Below are 22,724 nucleotides of genomic sequence, written 5' to 3' on the forward strand. Positions count from 1 at the left end.
CATCCTCTGCATCAAAACATGCTTCCCTCCTGTATGTTACTCATTCTTTTCATAGGTGATGCCACAAGCATACAGATTTGTATTTCTCTCCATCTCCCTTTCTTCCTGCTGGTAGAACTGATGCCATGTTGGTCTTTGTATGGCACCACTGTATTAGCACCAGGCTTACAGTCAGTACTACTGGCTCCTGACAAATCAAACCCGGTGACTGGGCTACATATTTAGGAAAAATATATTAACAGTGGATCTATCTACTTGTTGATGGTGAGACATTAACATGCGTTGGACATGTATGTGCTAGGCACTGTGTTACAGGGTTTGACATACTTTTACATTATATCATTGCATTTTCATCACTGGCTTGGGGTTCTTATTCCCATTTAACAGATCAGAACACTGGGACTTAGAATGATAAGTACCTTACCTAAAATCACATAGTTTGCAAGTCAAAGTTTGCAATGAGATAAGATCACGTGTGTGTGTGTGTGTGTGTATGTGTGTGTCACAGAAAATCAAGATTTACTGTACTGGTCCATTTAGTCCAAAGATCAATATAAAATAACATTCAGCTTTCTGCAGTCCTCTGTAGTTTAACTGAGCCTGGTTTAAAGAATTGAACATTTATCAGAGAAATTTTATTACAGCAGTTGTGTTAATTGCCCTAAAAGAAGAATGTATTTCAAACTTCTTTGATTTCACTTTAAACCAATATTTATCCAGTGCCTGTTGTGTATCATGCTGTATTCTAGGTGCTTGGGTACAACACCCCTCCCCCCAAATATTATTATCCTTTTACATAAATTTGATCAGTACAGGGTTGTTGATTTGTCTACACGTGGAATGCTAATACATCGAAAGTTAAATAACAACAACATATTTTAAATGTGAATATAATTATTTGACTTTTGAAGCATCTTACAATTTGTCTAAAATGGAAATATCAATAAAGGGGGCATTTTTGTGTAAGCATTCTTTACATTAATTTGGGGTAATTCAGAGAGGTTAGAGTTAGACTCACTTGCCTTTTTCCTTTTCTGCTTGCCAGGAGTCAAAAGATAGAGTTATCCACGGAGGGTGGTTTTCCAGTCATGTTGAACATTGATTAGGGGAAAATTTCAATCTAATACTTCAAGCAGAAGATCGAGATCTATAACCTCACTTTGATCCTTACCTAGGGAAAGGTCTAACATGATTGCTTCTGCTATTATCCCTTTCTTGTTTTTATCCCTAAGATTTCTAAAAAGGGCAAGAAAAAAAAACCCCAATATCTTCTCAAATTCTCTTTCCTTGGAGAATTGATTATCTAGACCCTCTTTTGAAAATCAGGTTCAAAGTTACCGGGAAAAAAATTAATAAATGCAAATTTTATAATATAATTAAATCTTACCTGGAAGAGGGAGAATTAAAGAGGAAACATATTTAAGATGTAAAAATAGAAGATTAGGAGCTATGTGCTTGAGAAAAACAGCAACAGAGGGTGTAAGAAAAAATTCTATTACCCCTAAAACATTAATTCGTCATCAACAATTTTTTCCCCCTTTCTCCCAGCTCTAACAAAAATACTAAGCTTTTATTTTGAATGATACTGATTGCCAAGCAGCCTTCCGATTTAATCATTTCCTCTGGAAAGATGTCGCTTACTTAGCAAGGGTCAAAGTGTAATAGGGGAAACAGAAGGCAGATCTAGCCAGAAAATAGATGCCAGTCACACACTGCAACTGAGTTTTATATGCACAGATTGAAAATTGAACAAAGCTGATGTCTCTCAAATCTAGATTTGTGGAAACAATTTCCTTCCTATAAAAGCCCAAGGTTTGGTATCTCCTTTCGATGGTGCTATCCAAGCTACCGCAGATCCATCGGTCATTTCTAAATAGTATTCCTTCCCTGGAGGCAGAAATGATCAAACAACCTTAACACCATATCCTGATGCCTAAACACACCATTTTCTTGTGGGAAATTTCATCCACGTTGTAATAAACTAATTCTTAATGGAAGGGCTTTGGAATTCAACATGAAAAACTAAATTTGAAAGAATGCAAAATCACATGATTGATCAGATGAAACAGAAATGGGGATTCTCAGAAGCAAGTGGAAATAATGTTAATTAAGGCACATTACTTAGAGAACAAATATTCAGTGCACATTAAAAAAAAAACAACTTTAAAATAAGCCTACCTTTGACCTATCAACCTCACTTCTAGAAATTTATCCTAAAGAAAGAAATCAGAAAAGTACCCAGACATGTATGCATTGCTATCCAATGAAATACAACCAGCAATAAAGACAAACAAACTATTGTTTCATACCTGAAAAGGAATCAATCTTGGAGTACTGCTCTGAGAAAAATACATATAGGTAATTCTTTTTAAAAAAGAAATCAAAAGCAGGCAAAACCAAACAATGCATTATTTGCGGGTACCGATAAATGAAAGCAAAGGAGCATTAAAACAACACTGAAGATAGTAATTACATCTTAAGAGGAAAGAAGCATACCCAAGGAGGAAATATCCACACAACTAAAACAGAAAAGTAAGATGCAAAGCCTTAATTTCTCAGAATTTTTATTCCTCTTCCATAAATAGCATCACAGCCCTGACATAAAATATATACTCAGTAAAGTGATTCTGAAAATCAATCTCGTCATCTCAAAGTTTTAGGAAAAAGAGATCTTCCCTATTAAAACACACAGGGGGTATAAGATTATTGTTATTTTTAATTCTCACGAGGAAAACATTTATCGATGCTACAAAATGCTACAAATCTATTTCTTGCTCAACAGGTTCGCTCTGCTAGCTTGTTCAGGAATGCTAGGTCATTTGTAGAATTATTCTTGTTACAGGTAAAGGGATCAGAAGATACATATCACATGAAATGGAACATGCAATGGAAGGGGTTATCTTGTGGAAACATTGCTAATGCCATCTGTAGTGTAAATAGTTCATTTGTCTTTATTGTACAATATTATAGATGCAAAAGTTCTCCACAGGTCAAAGCCTAAGACAGATCTGTTCTTGTTAGTAGAGTAGATAAAATATAAGCAGAAAGATATGAAACAACATTAAGATCAGGGGCTAAGTACTCCATGTTAAGAGAGCCACATGCAGTGGGCATTTTCAGGACAGCAAAAATGGGTTTCAAACAGTCTTATAAAAAATATGAAAGCAATATGAAATGGTAAATTACAACAGAAGAAACACAGGGGGGTACAATTTGACTTTAATGTATATGTGGGGAATTAAAGTGCAAGAAAGTGAAGTTACAACTAGGAAGTATTAACTATAATTTCATAAAAATTCTAAATTATAACTGTAGTAAGTAAAGAGGCAGTAAAACTCATAGCAAGAATAAAAAGGTGGAAAAGGTAACACATGCTTGACAATGGTGAATATGCCCATGTAATTCTGGAATGGTGGCAGATGAAAAGCTGAACATAGAACAGGAAGAGATAATGGAAAGCAAATAGTAACGAAAGAAAAGGGACTTGAGAAGAGTCACAACTTCAGTGTAGCATGAAATTGAAACATGGCTAAAAGATAATATGAAATTCTGAAAAGGCCAATGACAAAAGGAGAAAACCCCCCAAAATGGTTAAAAAAAACAAGGCAAAGATGAAAAGATGTTGGGTGATTCTGAAGAATTCTGTGAACAATGCATCATTATAACTTGAAACATACAAATGAGAACAAATGATTGAACTCTACCAAGAAAATGAGTAATGAAAAGCTTCAGCTTCAGGAAGATGTTTTTTTAAAAGCTGAATAAGGTAAGATAAACATCTCCCTAAAAAAAAAAAAGAAAGAAAGAAAGAAAGAAAAAGAAGCCCATGGAAACAAATGTACTTGTGTTAGTGGTGGGTCAAAGAGCAGTAGAGAAATTTCAGAAATGCTTTTGAGAAGGTCAAGGTTCAACAGGAGGCTGAAATGAACTAAGGGGGGGGGGAGGGAAGCAGAGAGAAGAAAATGCCACAGAAGGGCCCTTTTCTCAATTATTTATGTTTTCTGAAGTTAAGTGGTTTTCAGATGCTAAATTGGAAACAGTACCAAACATGCTTAAATAGTTGAAGGATATTTTAAACTGTGATCAATAAACTAAATCAAAGATAATCAGTTGCTAAAGAGAATACAATTTTACAAACATGGATGGGGGAAACAGTATTGAGCATCACACTGTGAGACAAAGAGAAACGTGGACCAGCCATTGATGGGCAGTACCTGACGCTTCTAGCACACACTGGACATTTAAAACATAAAACACAATGAATTGTTGCTACCACTGCGCATGGAGCTTTCTAAGCTACAGATCCCATCCCATCCTTGAACATATGACTGGACTTTAAATTCCCATGTTTTATAACTACAGTATGAGTTGATCTAAATATAATACGATACAGAAAATTTAAACTAAAATAAGCACATAAAAAAGCACATTGGAAACCTAAAGAAACAGACACACCAATAGTTAATTTTTATTTGAAATGGTCACTAAAAAAGTATTAGTAAATAAGAGGAGTACGTGAACCTGACCGATAATTACCGTGGGAAAAAGCAGAAGGGCTGAGTAGGACGGCATACCTTGCACTCTCAGTTAAATGTTGTTAAAATCAAGAGTTGTGAACAACTTTGTTAAATGCAAGGCAACGTCCTTTTAGAAATAGCTGAGAAAGACTGAAGTCGGTCGGGAAAGTGAACATTTGGAGATCTGGAAATCGAACGTGGAAAGAACTGCCTCAGGAAGGATGAGCCGACATCGGAAGGCAAAGCAAAGCTGAAGCTGGAGGAAGTATCATGCTTCGGTTTGGTAATAAGGAGCCAGATAATGGGAAAGGAAAGAATGGGCTGAAACCACGCCTGAGACAACGCAGGGCTGTATGGCTAAGTGCACGGACATGGGGGGAACCATGTTTCCCAAGCTCTGCGAGCTGTCTGCGGCTCTTCTACGTGGTGAGGTCACCACGGTTACCAGCTGGACGGTGGACACTGCTAGAAGTCATCTTCAGATTGTATAAGCCTTGAAGAAATCTTTATTGAGTAGACAGGGGAGTTGCCATGTCAAAATCTGCCCGAGGAGTTGAGTCAAACCACATACTCATTGTCATTTAATCAGAGTGATTTCCTGTTTCCACCGGGCCATTTCGGCACCTTGAACTTAGGACAGACGAGCTGTGACTAGAATCCAAGTGTTTTGATTCTCATTCCATGACTGATCCTGCTTCAACACAAATAAAATCAGACACCGAGTGTGAAGATCCTTGTTGAACCCTAGGTCTAGGCAACTGTGTGTATGAGCCAACAAGATTGTAGAGACTCGTACTTCTAATAACTTCTTTTAAAAGCATTCTCATTTTAATTTATTGGAACGGTCCTTCTAACAACCTTATGAGATATATAAAAAGAAGGTTATTATCCAAATATCTCCAATAAGTATAAATTGAGAATAGTAAGAAAGCTTTTCAAGTGTCTAAAGTTCACGACAATGAAAAGTAGAACCTCTATTTTCTCAAGAACTTTAAGCTATTCCAAAATAATAGACTCCCCATATTTTACCCATTCCTACCTCTCCAAGCAGCATATTAGATTTTAAAGAAAACAGTTAACATCTTAATCTGAAGAATTGGCATTAGCAGTATTTTACAAGAAGACAGAATTGCTCTAAGTAGGTAGTTGATTTAAATCTGCATTGCTAAGAATTTCATTTCTGTGTCTCACATTTATCTATTTTTCTTTTTCTTGATCGGAGAACGAACTCCCTGGTTGACATAGTTAACACTGGAAGGCCCTATTCTCTGAACTCAGCTCCAGGTCTTTGCTCCTCACGTAGCCAATGGAGCTGTAACGTGCAGGCTTTATGCTTGGCGTCAATGGTCATACTCTTGAAAGCAATTTCCATATAGCACAAAGAATTTCTTAAAATGTTACAGTATAATCTAACAACTTTACACACTGTTTAAGAAATATAGAAAAGGGCAACTTGCTCGCATTGCTCTCATTTGCTTCTTAAATGCCAAACCCACATAGAGTAATACACTTTTATGGAGTGTGGTTTTTTTTTTCCCCTTTGGCATTAGACATAACATTACTTTTCAGTGGCATAAATTGAAAACAAAATCACATTACCTGACAAATTCTCAGCAATTTGCCAATACTAAATGTTACTGAGTCTATTAGTACTTGTATATTGAGTTTGTTTTATATGAATTTTTTCTCCCCTATAGCCATTGGTAGAAGAGAAATGCAAAGTGAAAGGAAACTAGTTTAATCAGTTAGCACACAATGGGGCTTTCAGCGTTAAAAGAAAAAAGCTTTGCTCAACATCAGTAATTTTGTAAAAACCTCGTAGAACATGTTTAGGGACAGATTTCCAAATAAGCTCTCTGGACATTTGAAGGATTTCTAGAAACCTACATATACACACACACACACACACACACACACACACACAGGATTTTTTGGAGGCTTTTTTTACACAACAATCCTGTATTCTTTTTCTATCATTTCAGCACAGGCTTTAGCTGCGTATATTGAACTACACTGAGGACTTATCAAGGCCACTTAATCCTTTGGAATAATGGCATCATTAACAGAAACAGTTTAAAATTATATTTGGATGAGGACCGGGTAGGGACGGTGATGTTCTAAGTTTCGAATAGAGAAGCTTGCAGCCAGTGTAGAGATGGATGGGAAATGTGGGTGACGTGCACCACCTGCGTTTTGCATATCACTGATAATTGGCCAAGTAAGACAGCAGATGCTCAGTGTTTTCCATAGTAGTGGACGATGGATATGCCACAGCATTCAACAGGGTTAATTCCAATGGGGAGCTGGACAGAGGTATAAGCTAAGTTTATTTTCTTCCTTATTATAAACACTTGAGTCAAAGCTAGGGATAGTCAACTGCAAGTCATACAGTAATTCTGACACCATCCTTAGAAGCAGGCAAACAGAACAGTTCTGATGGTGATGTCCCGGCAGCACCTGTCCCGAGACCACTTGTTAGGAAGAAAACTGCTTAACATGTAAGATTTACCAAGGCCAAGAACCAGTCCTGGAGAGGGGAAGCTAGGTATTATAATGGAGGAATGATGAAAATTGTCCTCCAAATACAGAACGAAGCCACTGTACAGTCTCAGTGGTTCTAGAACAAAAAATGTTAGAAATATGAGGAGACAAAAGTTCAGGCAGGGCGTGTGTGTTGATAGGACCCATAGGTCTCTTCCAAAACCGTATGTTCTCTGTCGGGATTAGTATGGGCTTAATCTGTTGTGTGTGTGTGTGTGTTTAAATACCATGACAATTCCAAAACCACATCCTTAAATACTGTTGATTCTATAAAATATAAGAACATGAGATATGTAGAGGATATTTTCAATTTTTCAGAAGAAAATTACAACTTCATGCCTTAAGTGGGCAAACTAGATATCAACATGAGTCTATCTAATGTTTCAGGAATGGGCACTGTGACGTTTTGTAAACTAATATAATACGTGGCTTATATTCCAGTTGTATATGAGAAATACATTTTCAAAACACAGTAAATAAACTCTTTCCGGAACACAATCAGTAAATTCGTCTGTTTGGCAAGCCTGCTGCCGCAAAGATTTAAAGCGTAATTTAAAGTTGTTTTAAATTACAATCGTCATATATTTTCTTTTCAGAAATGTCAAATGAGATAACCAATTATCGGCTTTTTGGAGGGTTTTTATTTTTTTTCTTCGTGTGTAAGAAGTTACTTTCGTCACTTCACTGGTTGATGAATCTTGAGGCTGAAAGATTGAAATCCCAACAAATCCTCTGAAAGTTCTGCCTCGTGTGGGGGAGGGGGTGGGGGCTGTGGATCTGGCTCGTATTTCAGGAGGTGCTTTTCTTTCTAACAAAGGTATCATGGCCCTGGCTGAGTAAATCACTGGAGGGGAGATTTATGAATGTTCATGTATTTTAAGACCTGCTTGTTAAGGCCATGGAGTCATGCAATACCCTTGTGGGTGAGAGAATTTTCTTTTGAAAGTAAAGAACCCCCCACCGTGCATCGCCCTGGGGAGAGTTTAAACCCTACACTGAAATGAATGACAATGAGTTGGACCTAAGACAGTAACAGCAGCTGAAGAGCCAGCCCGACTGGGAAGGGGTGGGGAGTTATCCTGTGATCAGAAGAAAACAGCAATTATTGAAGGAAACCAAGGTTTTGCTAGCCCCAAATATGCCTTTTGGGATACTGATTTTATTTTATTTTATTTTATATTTATTATTTTTAAAAATCCTCATCCAGGGGTATTTCCCCCCCTTAATCTTCAGATAGAGTAGAGGTGGGCAGGGCGGGGTGACAGAGAGAGAGAGAGAAACGTTGATGTGAGAGACACACATCGATTGGTTGCCTCCTGCAAGACCCTGACCAGGGCCAGGGACAGAACCGCAACCAAAGTATATGCCCTTGACTGAAATCGAACCCACGACTCTTTGGTCTGCGGGCCCATGCTCTAACTGCTGAGCCAAACTATCCAGGGCTGGGATACTGATTTTAAAATAGTTATGAAGAAACAAAAGACTTAGGAAAAACCTTTGACTCCCCTCCCTCCTTACCTGCCTAAAGGACTTGAGGCAGAAAAACCTGCTTAAAGGAAGGGACCACTACCTCAGTATGTGCTCTAGATTAAACGTGGCAGACAGGGAGGCACCTGGCCAAGGCGTTTCTTAGACTCCCCCTCAGCCCCCTTGCTTCGGCATGGCCCGCCTACCTGGCAATGAATTGCTTCCCTTTTGAAATGCCAGACCCCTGTCCCCCCTGTCCTCTGTCCAGAATGACCTCCAAACCTCAACTGCCCACAGTATCTTCGGGTCTCCTATCTTACGACACCCCCGAATGTATTAAATGTTGCATATATTCTTCTGTTCATCATTCTTATGTTAATCCGATTATCAGCCCAGCTGGAAGAACTTAGAACGCGGGAGGACAGTCATGTTCATCCCCCACACTGGTCTTTGTGTGTGAGCCGCCAGGGAGTCTGAGGGCAGGGGCCTGTGTTGTACTGGGAAAGGCTGAGCACCTGCTCTGAGCCAAGGGGTACAGGAACGAGCAGGGGGGCTCCCTGGGAGCCGGAGGGGGGGTGTGCAGAGGGCTCTCTAAGGAGTCCGGGTGCAAAGCAGCCAAGCTCTCAGCAACGGAACCAGCGGCCTAGCAGCGGGATGAATCTGCTGAGTGGGGCCCTGCAAAGGACACTTTCCAGAGCATTTCTTGCCCGAGAAAGCCTTCATTTAGCTGTGGCTATGACTTCAGGTAGGGGACGTGGAGGTTCTTTACCAGAAAATACAGCAGCAGGGACTCAGGCCCAAATCACCTGGGTTTAGAAAGGCAAACACGGCTGTATTTGGGAGCTAACGCCGAAGCCGTGTGGGAATTCGAGACTGCGTTCTCGCACACTACTTACGAGCCTGCTCTGGCTTGTTTATTTGCTTAGTTCCTTAGGTCAGTGCGACCCAAAATGCGGTCTGCAGGTAGACAGCAGCAGCACCACCTGGGAACTTGTTAGCCCTGTAAATCCTCAGGCCCGGCCAGACCGACCAAATCAAAATCTCTCAGGAATCCGTGTTTTAACAGGTTCTCTGGGCCCTTCCTAGGCACAAGGCAGTGTGAGATGCCCCGCCTTGGCCCCGGACAGCCCCTGTGGTGGTTTAAAGTGCAGCCTCTGAAGGCCGACCCCTGTATTTGAATCCCAGCTCCATTACTTAGCTGTGTGGCTTTGCCTAGTTACTTAACCTCTCTGTTCTGCCATTTGCTTCATTGTAAAACATAAAATAAAAAGAGGAGTAATAGTCTCTATATCAATGTTGCCATGAGAGTTGTTCTGAAGATTATTTTAGGAAGTAAATTAAGTGATAACCTAGTAACTACTCAAAGAAGTAAATCCCCAATTTCCAAAGTACCTATTCTCACTCCCTCAGCAGCCTATAGAACTCATTCAACTTGGATAGTCATTATTGTTTGTACCTATTCTTTGTTATGACTGAGGATAACTTGGATAAGTCAAGGAAATATTTTCTTTATTCCCTCTTTACATTAGATATACTTAATTTTTATTTTTTGGTTGTGGTTTTTGAGAGCTGATTTTGAAACTCTGGGATATCAATATAGCTATATAGATATTTTATTAAGAGGGTGAAAGTCTATTACAAATATGTCTATGTGTATACATAGTCAATATAATTTTTTGAATTTTGAATAGAATTTTTAAATATATATACAAAAATACAGAGGAGACCTTAAAAAGACACCATTGTTTAAAAGTATGCTGCCCACACCTTTATATGGCCTCCCATGTCCAGGGCTACCCATGCATGGTCATGGGATACCATCACCTGGAGAGACCGAAGTATTGATGAATGCCCCCACCTGTAGAGTCTTTATTCATAAAGTCGTATTTGAGAGTGTTATGCCCGGAGTCACTCCCTTAGTCAAGACACTGCTTCTAAAATATTCTTATAAAAATGCTAATATGCCACCCACTAATTTTTAAAAATCCACTCTAATGAGGGCTTAGTTCATCAAATAAAATAGTGACCCCCTGGTATAGACTTCAGATGTTAAAGCAATAGGACATAACAGAGAGGTCTCACTTGTGAAGTGGACAGGACACTGGACATACCTGCAGCAATCAGGAGAGTGTGGACACTCCCTGGGGATAGTGGGATGGGGCGTTTAGGTCTGTGTGTGTGACTATAGGCAACATTGACTACTATAGTACTCCTCTGAACATGACCCCTCCTTTCCATCAATCTCTTTCCCCAAATCCTTCGCCTTCTTTTTCTGGATTGGTACTACTTAAAAATAAGCAGAGGAAAAAAAACATCTCAGTTTCTCTCTTCTTTTATATTCTTATGACAAAGCTTTAGCCAGCACCTGTGGAGCAGCTACTATGATGGGGACCTACAGCTTTAATACAATTGTGGATTTCAATCCACCCTTTACAGTTTCCTGGAGAAGTTAAATATAGCACAGGAATAATAAGTGGCTCTAAAAAAGCAAAAGATAAATTGTGGAAAAAAGAATCATAGTTTCAAAAAATGCACTTCTAAATATATTTCTGAAAGCGCAACCTTTATTGATTTTTTAAGCAGCTTTATTTCTTCTTCAAAAATGCTGGAGAAAAAAGTCAATTGGTTTTCTCTGTTTTATTTTACTTTGCAAAATAATGCTGATTTGAAAAAAAAATAGTCACAATTGCCTAAAGTTCTGTGAAATAATGATGTGGTGTGGCTTCTAGCTAATGGTCCCAGTCTATTTGTAAATCAGAAGATTTATTCTAGAAGTTGTTACATAAATATCAGCAGGGTAGACTTCTTCCATTTATTTTGCATAATTACATTGAAAATAAATAGTTCTAGCATTTTAAAGCCAATGCAACCGCCTGTAGGAGATGCCTTTTTATATTCATGGAAACGTCAGTCTATTGCAAAGACATGTCTTGGTAGGTCAACATTATTTTGGAGATTCACTTACCATCACAAATGAGAATTAGGGAAAATAAAGCCCTGGATGGATGAGAAAATCAAAATGGCACTTGGGTAATGTAGAGTATCCCCTACGTGTCTGAAGTGTGTGTTCCACATGCTTCCATTACTCATTCTCAAAGGAAATAGGAAGAGTCATGCTTTGGAAGATGTTTACACAGATCTTTCAAGATAAAAACGTATAGGCAACTTACAACAGCAACGTGTTTTTTTAACTGCTATATTTAATCTAACTTGACCTCATTAGCTCTCACATACATAGACATATAGTCTGACCCCAGCAATCCATCTGATAATTAATTTATAGAAACGTAAGTACTGTCAACCTTATGAGCAGAGATCAATTTTATGTCAATCAGCAGTCTTCCCCTATCCAAAGTGAAGTTTCCTTGAAAAGTGAAACCAACCTTTCAGTCCCTGTCTTAAGAATTGTAAATAGGGCTCTATTTCTAAAGCCATATTGGATTCATATGATCCAACACTTCACGTAGTCTCTGTCAATTCCCTATCAATGTTTCACAGACGGCCACAGACCACCAAATCTCAACTGAGGTTGTTTATGATAAGGAAGCATAACGTGTTTCTAAAAGTCTACAGAAGTTGGAACGGGATAATATTTGCCTTCTTGATGCCAATATTTATTCACTGCTTTGCTATTGACAGAGATTGTCATATACTTCCAAAGTTCTTTATAACCTTTCCTAATTTAAAACAGTTCTCAGAACTCTTTCTTTTTTTTTTCTTTATCAACTTGTCTATTAAATTGTCAATAGCTTCTGGTGAACTAATTCATAGGCTGAAATGTAGTTACCTACCAAGCATACAAGGCCTGGGGTACCAGTGGTGGGAAGAGGGAGGCACCTATAATATCTGGCTATGGAAAGCAGCAGGGATTGTGTCCAAGAAAGACAAAGGGCTACAGGAACTCAAGACACACTCCTTAAATAATCCTAAAATGTATATGGGACCTCAAAAGGGCCCAAAGAGTCAAAGCAATGTTGAGAAAGAACAAAAAGTTGGAGGTATCACACTGTTATCGGAGAGATGCGTGGATGGTCCTTCTCCGTTGTTAGTGGGAGAGAAGTTCTTGGGGTACCACTGGAATAAGAATTCCTGGAGGCACCCAAGAGACGATGAGATGTGGCAGAAAGCTTTATCTGTATGGAATTATATCCCTTGGCTTCAAAAATCCCATTTCCCTTAATCCAGTCCTGGAAGATGGGCAGGTGGGGATTGGGTAGAGCTAGAAGCAGAGCCAGTGCCCGAAGTTTCCGTTCCATGGTGGAGCTGGGTCTGGTTCAGCATTAAGCCAGTTGCAGTGCATTAGTCCACTGTGTGTGGAGTGTACATGGATGTTGGCCAAGAGAGTGAATGCAGGAGCTTGAGAGCCCCGAAAGCCAGGAGTCAAGGGCAAGCAAGGAGGAGCAGAAGAACATGAACCAAGCCAGTGAACTCCTTTGTTTAGGAGATTAAATAGCCCTTGCTTGCAGTGGCCACGCCTACTCTGGCCAATGACCTGTTCTCAGGTGTGACTGACAGGCAAGTGCCTTCCCCATGTCACCCAGACTTTACTGGGCATACGTTCATTCTTTCCCTGTCCAGTCCCTTCCCCCAGAGATCTGCAGGGAATAAATCGGTGGCTTTGTAGCTTCCTGGAAAAACTGTACAAATGACTGTCTATAATATTTGGTCTTCCCATTGTTCCTTTCCACGTATTAATAACTGGGTTCATTACAATGGTATCAATACTACCTAATAGCCAACTATACTACAAGGCTGTAATAATCAAAACAGCGCTGTACTGGCATTAATCAGACACTTATATCAATAGAATGGAACAGAAAGCCCAGACATAAACCCATGCACGCCTAGATAGTCAATTAATCTATGAAAAAGGAGGCAGGAATATACAATGGAATAATAAAAGTCTTTTCAATAATGGTGCTGGGAAGACAGCATCATATGCAAAACAGTGAAATTAGATCGCTCTCTTACACCACATACAAAAATAAACTAAACATGGATTAAAGACTGAAATGTAAGACCTGAAACCATAACACTCTTAAAAGAAAACATAGGCAGTAAACTCTTTGATATTCCCCTTATCAATTTATTTCTTTGGGGGGCTGAGGGGGCAGATATGTCTCATTGGGAAAGAGAAACAAAATTTTAAAAATACAAATGATTCTCTCTCATTGATGTTTCTATTTCTCTCCCCTTCTCACTTCCTCTCTCTCTCAAAATCAATAAAGGGAAAAAATTAATTAAAAATACAGACGATGAGACTACATTAAACTAAAAGTGTTCACACAACAAAGGAATCCATCAACAAAACAAAAAGACACCCTACTGAATGAGAAGAGATATTTGCCAATGATGCATCCGATAAGGGGATAATATCCAAAATATATAAGGAACTCATACAACTTACCACCAAAACCCCAAAAAAACCTGATTTAGAAAAGTGCAGAGGACCTGAATAGACATTTGTCCAAAGAGGATATAGAGATGGCCAACAGACATATGAAGAGATGTTCAACATCACTAAACAAAAAGGGAAATATGAATTAAAACCACAATGAGATATCACACTGGTCAAAATGGCTATTATCAATAAACCAACACACAGCAAGTGTTGGCAATGATGTGCAGAAAAGGGAACCCTAGTGCACTGTGAGTGCAAATGCAGATTGGTGCAAACACTGTGGAAACAGTATGACGGTTCCTCAAAAAATTAAAAATAGCACTACCGTATGACCCAGCAATTCCACTTCTGAATATTTATTTGGAGAAATTCAAAACACTAATTCATATATATATATGTACCTCTATGTTCACTGCAGTGTTGTTTACAATGGCCAAAATACGGAAGCAACCTAAGTGTCCACTGATAGACCAACGAATAAAGATGTGGCATTAAGAAGTACAAATTGTCAGTTACAGAAACAGTTACGGTGAGTTCAAGTGCAGCAAATATAAATGTAATCAATAATACTGTAATAATATTGTCACTATCTGTGGTGTCAGATGGGGACTAGACTTACTGGGATTATCACTTTGTAAGTAATATAAATGTCTAACGACTCTATTGTATATTTGAAACTAATATATTGCATGTCAACTGTAACTGAAAAATAAATTAAAAAAAAAAAAGGAAACAGTATACAGTGCCTGGGCCCCATGGCTTCAGGCCTCACGTCTGGGAAAGAACTGAATGTTTTCCTAGTGCTTAATTCCAAAAATACATCTCAGAAAATGGGAAGTCAGACGTTTAATAAAAATTCTCCATTAAGTAAAATGTTAATGAGAAAATAAATGGTGTTTTCAATTACCCCGAAGAAAATACTTATAACACAGCCGCAATCATCTCACTGATTTCTTCCTAGCCAAATGCATTACGGTCTGAAATATTTCTATGGATATATACAGGAAATAGCTTACCATCATAAAGCACTGAGATGCAGAAATCAAAGGAGAGACTTGGAAAAAAAAAGATTCAGCGGAGGGTTCCTTAATTATTACTGAATATAAATGGTTGGTTTCATATTGCATACTGGAATAAGTTCACCCAAGCCTGCTTCTAAAACTTTCTGATTAATAAAGTTTACTGGTGTTTATAAATTTCCTGGCATTCCTCGATGATATTTGCATCTTAGTTGATATAAAATATGTTCAAGTGCTTTGTTTTTTTTCCTGAAGTTCAGTCAAACAGAAGGCAGAGATTATTTTCTTTCACAAATTGGTACAGGAAGTGTGAGCATGTTTGATAATTTCTGGATTGGCTTATTTTTTAATTGAATTAAATGAGGGCAGTCTGCTATCTGGCACCCTGAATAAAGGGCAATATAAATAGCAATAATGGCAACTGAATGCATGTGATTGATCTTTGCTTCAAGAGCCCAATGCCATCACCTTTTCCCTGTGATGGTTAGAACATGTGTACAAAGTTGGGTTTCAGGATATTTCTTGCGTTAATAAATGCAATATCTAGTTTTGTTCCAGCTAGTGCAGGGGACTTCATTTTAAACGAGGATACAAATAATGCCCTTTCTGTTTAGGTATCAGTTAAAGATGTTCATCATAATTGACAACTCAGGACAAATAAGGACACTGACAACTGCTATGATCTTGTACTAAAAATCAGTTTTACAATATTTCCTAATGGGGATTAAACTTTCGTGGAATTCTCATCTACTGAAATTTGGGCAGGATACAGACAGACAGAAACGGGTCCATAATGTAAGAAAAAACAGTAATCTGAACATTTTAGGCAACCTTCTATTAAGACAGTCCAAGCGTAACAAAATCCTCAAGAGAGATTTTGTCACATACAGCATCATTTTTCTAGATTTTCCAGCTAATTCTGTAGCCCAAAGGTTTATGTGTCTCACCTCTGCTTCCAAACAAAAACTCTATTTGATTATTTGACAAGTTTCCTCATAAGTAGTACCTGGAAATGTGTGTGCATGTGTGTGTGTTCGTGTGTGTGTATATACTCACAGTGTATATATAGGTTCACAATGTATGTACATCAGGCAGAAGAGCTAAAGTTTAACATGTCCTCATTATGAGGCAATGATCTATTTACCCACATATGCTACTACCTAGGAAAGCTCAGTATTTAAAATACAGTCTGTTGGTTTATTTCATTTTATGCCCACTGGAAGTATTACTGCAACATGCCCAATAAATCGCAACAACCTTACCTTCCTCAGGTTATTATTTGCACTACTGTTGGTAATACTCTGAAAGAGGGTAAATGGGTTTATTCTCATCTCTCTCCATTTACTATTCCTGTGATTAGCAATCAGAGTAACAGATGCAAATAGAGATGTGGAAGGGGTTATATACTGAAACCCACCTACCTATATACCAGAACTCTCAAAGTGGAGAGCATTGCTTGTGATGTTAGTTCTTAACACAAAACTGGCAGCAATGGAGTATTCACTATACATTATTGACACACAAATCTATTTATGAAGGTAGATAGTCTCATTTGGTCTCTTAAGACATTGACACAGAAGATTCATACATCTATTTTGTAATAAGCTAATTACTTATAATTATGGATTATAATGGATAGTTATTATTTAGACTATCAATTTAGTTGAATAGTTCTAGATTAGTAATTGATACCTTATCATTACATATTTATTAATAATAATAAACAACTGAAAAAAATTATAGACTATATTTTACAGGTTGATTATATCTTAAGAAGTGAGTAATTTTTATACCAAACCTGACAGTTCAAAGTGGCAAGTTATTAGTATTAATTAATTAATTAATTGATTTTTTTTTTACAAATAATATATTGTAATGTAAACCAAGAACAATTATTTGGGAAAGGCAAGGTTCCAGTTACAATCAAAGTAAAATTGTGTATATTCTATGTCTCCTAAAGCCTAATTCATGGAAACAGTCATGCAATTTTATAAAGCTATATGAATAAGAATGCATGTCAAAGCATTAACAGAGAAAAAATATATATATAAATGTTATCAATGAATATTGTGAAATAAGTTACGGGCTATCTAGATGATACCATGCTATGTGGGGATATGTGGATGAATAGGTGGAGGTATTAACACTGTAAAATATATACACTTATATATTTTTGTCTTCTTAACAATAAGACAGATATATATATATATATATATATATATATATATATATATATATATATATTTAAGAGTGTAATAAATTTTACCCTAAGTCCTACCAGTTTAAGTTAACATATTCAAAGTAAGACATTAATAAAAGTAAAGTAGTTATTAACATTTTAAAAATGGAGTTTCTGGCTGACATTAATGTAGCCTTTTTTCTTATATGTTATACAATTTTTTAGGGAAAGATATTCTATTGTCCACAGACTTTTACCTTCTGAAATCAAGGTATGGTATTTTCATTCTCTCAATATTCTGCCAGTATCTAATAAGGCAATGTGAATCCAAAACAAACACTCTTTCTCTGTACCTTGAACCAATCACCAGTATTTTAATAGGCAATTCAGCTAATTCTAGCAAATCAGCAGGGCACCAGGCAAAACAACACTAAAATCTTGGCTAAGATTCTAAACAGTGTACTATTCTTTGTAACAAACAAACTAACACAAGTCACCAACTATTGTGCTATTGCACAGAGTCTATCAAAATTATAGGATCTTCCCCTGTAAGGATATTTTTCCTGAGAACCAGAACAGGAAATATTCTTTGTCCTCCTAGGAATATAAAACATGAAATTTATGTCCTGAGAGTAAATATGTTTTCATATTTTAAAATTACCTTTAGGGAATGTCTGCTTCTAGAAAAGATGAAGTAAATAGAGATCAGAATTACCTTCCATATAGAAACATCCAGAAAATGAACAAAATAATGAAACCATGCTTTTTAAGACACTGGATATCAGGTAATGAAGGACAATGCTTCCTGAGACCAAGTTGAGCCTGACAGTGTCCCCAGCTTACTGCTTTGAGAAAGTCTCTAGACTGCAGCACAGGAAGAGGAAAATCAGGCCAAGGCTTGCACAGTCCTTGATTTGAGGAGATTGTGCTAAGAGTATAGGAAGACTAAGAAATACAAAGTTTGCAAGCCAGTGTATTGTGAAGGGGAGAGCTGACAAAGAGAAAACTCCATAAATCCACAGCAAGTACCTCTCAGTATTTGACAGGGGGTGATCTGCAAGAAAACAAGCTGTGGCTAGAAAGCACAACCTAAAATGAGTACAGGAAAAAATATCCAGAGTTCAGACAGGGACAGAAAAGTATCTGTTTCTAAGAGGCAAACTAGAGAATCTTAAAATTCACAAGGAATTAGGTAGAGTACACAGAAGAGTTTGCTTCTATAGTGGAGAATAATTATCCATAGATTAACAAGAATATAGCCTTGTTATTTTGCTTAACAAATCTCAAAAACAAGACCGAAAAGAATCAAGTTATTCCTGAGTAACTTACCTATATCTCATAACAAACTTTAAGAATATTTATAAGACAAAAATATCCAGCAATAAACATAGTAATATTAAAAATGCTTGACATCCAATAAAACAGTAACAGACATGAAAAGAAGCAAAAAATATGACCTATAATGAAAAAAAAAAAAAAATCAATCAATTGGAACTGATCCAGACTGATATAGATGTTAGAATTAGCAGATGACATTAAAACAGTTATTATATACTATATATCCAAAAAGTTAAATGGAGAAACAAAAATAGATGTACATCAAAATTCTAGAGCTGAAAACAACCTTTTAGAGTTGAAAACAACTCTGAGATCAAAAGTATACTACATGGTATTGACAGCAGATTGGATATTGTAGAAGAAAGAATTAGTGAACTTGAAAACAGAGCAACAAGGCAAACAAAACCATAAAGAGTAAAATAATTGTGAAAGTGAGCCAAAAATGTATGAGCTGCAAGACAACTTTAAGTAGACTAATATAAATGAAATTGGGATTCCTAAAAGAGAAAAGGACTGAAAACATATTTTAAGAAATAGTTACCAAATTTTTCTAAATTTGATGAAAACTATGGGCTCACAGATCCAAGAAGTTCAACACTCTCCAAATACAAGAAACATAAAAAATTACATCAAGGCAAGTCATAATAAAATTTCCAACATCCACTGATAAATGGAAACTGTTAAGATCAGCAAACAAAAAAGACACATTACCAACAGAGAAACAATGATAAAGAGGACAGAAGATTTCTTGTTGAAAATAATGCAAGTTAGAAGAGAGTGGAACAATATCTTTCAAATACTGACATATATCAACCTAGAATTCTATACCCAGCTAATATACCTTTACAGACAAAGATGAAATAAAAATAAAAATTTATACATTCCAATAAAATAATCCATCATCACCAGAATTACACTACAGTGAATGTTAAAGGATTGTCCCCAGGCAAAAGAAAAACAAAAATATCTGACTGTATGGCTCTAAACAGAGAAATAAAGAGCATTTGAAATGCCCTATGTAATAAACTTTACCATTCTTTCACAAATGAGGAAACTGAGGTTCAGTGACAGTGGAACTGCTATCAGAACTGACAGAGTCTTTTCAAGATATACAAGTATATCAAAGGATCATGGTATCCTTTCACTGATTAATTCATCCTCTGAGGCTGGTCTGATTGATAACTATTTGAGTCCTTCGTGTAATATATCTGTGTCTTTATAAAAGGAAGATGTTCATTTCTCCTACAAATGTCAAGCTTTATTTCACAATCTCACCTTATCTAGCACAATGTAGAACACACATATGCTAGTCACTAAACATACATGGATTTCTCTATTAGACTGTGAACTATTTGAAGGCAGCCCCGTGTGTAGTCATATTTTTTCCCTAGTGCAATGCTTAGAGCATAGCTAGCACTCTATAAATATTCATTGACCATAATAGTGAATTAAATAAAATTAATGGAAGTGAATTACCAGAAAAAAACTTTTCTATCCTTTTCAATAGATTCAATGTTAATATAATGAATGCGCAATAGTGTTCGTTATTCTTCCACTCTTTTTTTCTCCTGCCTTTCTTCCTTTTTCTTTTTTCCTGAAGTTAATAAACAAACAAAAGAGCCTTTAAAACTTTTATCTGAGCCTGGTCTAAAAAACACTGAACAGTAAAATTTTGTTTGGTTTTGTTAGTTGAACAAGAAATGTGTTAGCTTACCTGAGTATTGTGATTCACTCAAAGTTTTAACTGATAGTAAATTTAAAAATTGCTCTTCAAAATTACAATAAAAGGTAAAACTTTTAAAGTCTTAGATTTTAAATTAAATTAAAAGTAGGGGTTATTTAAAAAAAACTTTTTCAGGCTCCTATGGACAGAATGATGCTATCTCAAATAAAAATGCAGAAATTCAAAAGGTAAATGACTAGGGAACATAAATTCAAGTTACTTTTTTTTTTAAATCCTCACCTGAGAACATTTTTCCATTTTTGTTCAGATAGAGTGGGAGGAGAGAGAGGAAGAGAGAGAGAGAGAAACATCGACATGATAGAGACATGAGTGGCTGCCTCCCACATGACCCAACCAGGGCCGGGGACAAACTGCAACAGAGGCACGTGCCCTTAGCGGGAACCAAACCCTGATCTCTCTGGACCGCGGGCCAATGCTCTAACTGCTAAGCCAAAGTGGACAAGGCTCAAGTTACATTTTTTTTGTTGTTAATCCTCACTTGAGGATATTTTTCTATATATTTTTAGATAGAGTGAAGGGGAGTGAGAGAAGGAGGGAGAACGAGAGACACTCATCGACTGGTTGCTTCCTGCAGTACCCTGACCAGAGCTGGGGATCGAACCTGCAACCCAGGGACGTGCCCTTGACTGGGAATCGAACCCGAGACCCTTTGGTCTATGGGCCAACACACTACCTATTGAGCCAAACTGGCCAGGGTTCAAGTTACTTTTTATTTTGATTTTACTATGAGTCTAAAACAATCCCCAATAGAACTTTTGGTCAATTCTGAAAAAGAAAACAAATCATCACTATGTTCGTTTTTCCAACAGGTAGTGTGTAGACTGCCAGTGTCTGAATGATTGAAGACATCTCTTCACGTGTAGACCCTAGCGGTATTTTTCCCCCAGTGCCCCTACCTACCACCCCCACCCCCAGCTGAATCAAAGTCTCTACTGAAAGTCTGTAATTTAAACAAGCCCCTCAAGAGCCTCTTACCTGTTACAAGACTACAGAACCCACGAGTAACTATATAACCCTCATGTGTCAGCGTGGATTCCTTCCACGGCAGAGCCACAGAAAATCGAACATCTATTGGCTCACACAACTGAAACATCCAGGGGCTGCAGCTGCTGCAGGACATGATAGGAGGGCTCGGACGGAGCCTGGTTTCTGTCTCCCTGTCTCAGTCCTCCCTACACGGAACCTGCTCTTGTCCGCCAGACTCCTGCCCTGTGGTGGCAAGTTGGATGTATGGATTTAGCTTCTCAGGACTGATCATATTCTCACTAAGTGAAGTGGGGGAAAAAGTCCCACTTGCCCTCGTCGGTTTGGCTCAGCGGATGGAGCGTTGGCCTGTGGACCAGAGAGTCCCAGGTTCGGTTCCCACTAGGGGCACGTACCAAAAAATAAAAGGCCCACTGGAGTTGGAGGACTTTTATGCTCTACACTGCTCTCCTTGGCCAGGACTGAGTCACCCCCAACCCTGCAGGGAGAGATGGATTTGTTTCTACCGGGATCACATGATGGAGGGAATGGTTACCCAGACAGTAATAGTGATACATTTATAAGAGAAGTGAATACATAATGAGTGGAAGGTGTGTGTGTGTGTGTGTGTGTGTGTGTGTGAGAGAGAGAGAGAGAGAGAGAGAGAGAGAGAGACTATAAATTCCTAGAATAATACATGTACAGGGGTGTATGCTAAAACTTTTTCCCAAGAAAAAGGATTAAGTCCACATTTCATATTATATTCTCTTTAGAAGATCACAAACTATTTCAGCATTACCTTGGGGATTATTTCCAGATTGCGAAACAATTCCAGTGTTCCTATTTTAACTTAGGACCTTTTCTTTTAGAACAAAATAAGTTCTTGAACATATAGTCTATTTTGGGGATTTCACTGAACCCTATAGTTTTCATTAAAAAAAAAAAAAGGAAGCTAAAAAAACACTGATAATCCAAGAATAATGAAAGAAACATTTAAAAAATTATACATACTGAATAAGAGAAGATGTATCATCATAATAATTTCTTCTCCACAACCTAATTACAATTCCAACCATTTGTTTTCCCTGCCAATATCAATACAATGCTTTCTTTGAAACTGAAAAATTATTTTGTAAACTGAACCAAAGCAATGATAGACCATTTGAAAAAAAAAAAAAAGGAGAACCATGGATTCAGTTGACCTAATCTCAATTGTCCAGTTACCAGAACACTTTTGTTTCTTTAGGTGGCCTCCAAAAAACAGCTGATCTAATTCTCCTTTGTATTCAAATATTTTTGGCCACTATCCTTATGAAAAGTATGTCTACCTTTTCTCTTTTCTAAACCATATACTTTGCCAATTACATTTAACTGGTTCAAACTATCAATTATGTCCAGTGAGCAATTTAGTCTCAAATTGGAAAACAGAAAAAATATAAATGTGGTGAATTTTAAATAGCTCCTACATGGTCATCAGTTTCACCATTTTGAATTATATAAATAAATAAATAATAGTCTATCACGGAAATGGGTTTATTCTGCCGACAGAGACTTC

Source organism: Molossus molossus, unplaced genomic scaffold (assembly GCF_014108415.1).
Source record: "Molossus molossus isolate mMolMol1 unplaced genomic scaffold, mMolMol1.p scaffold_m16_p_4, whole genome shotgun sequence".
Taxonomy (NCBI): Eukaryota; Metazoa; Chordata; class Mammalia; order Chiroptera; family Molossidae; genus Molossus; species Molossus molossus.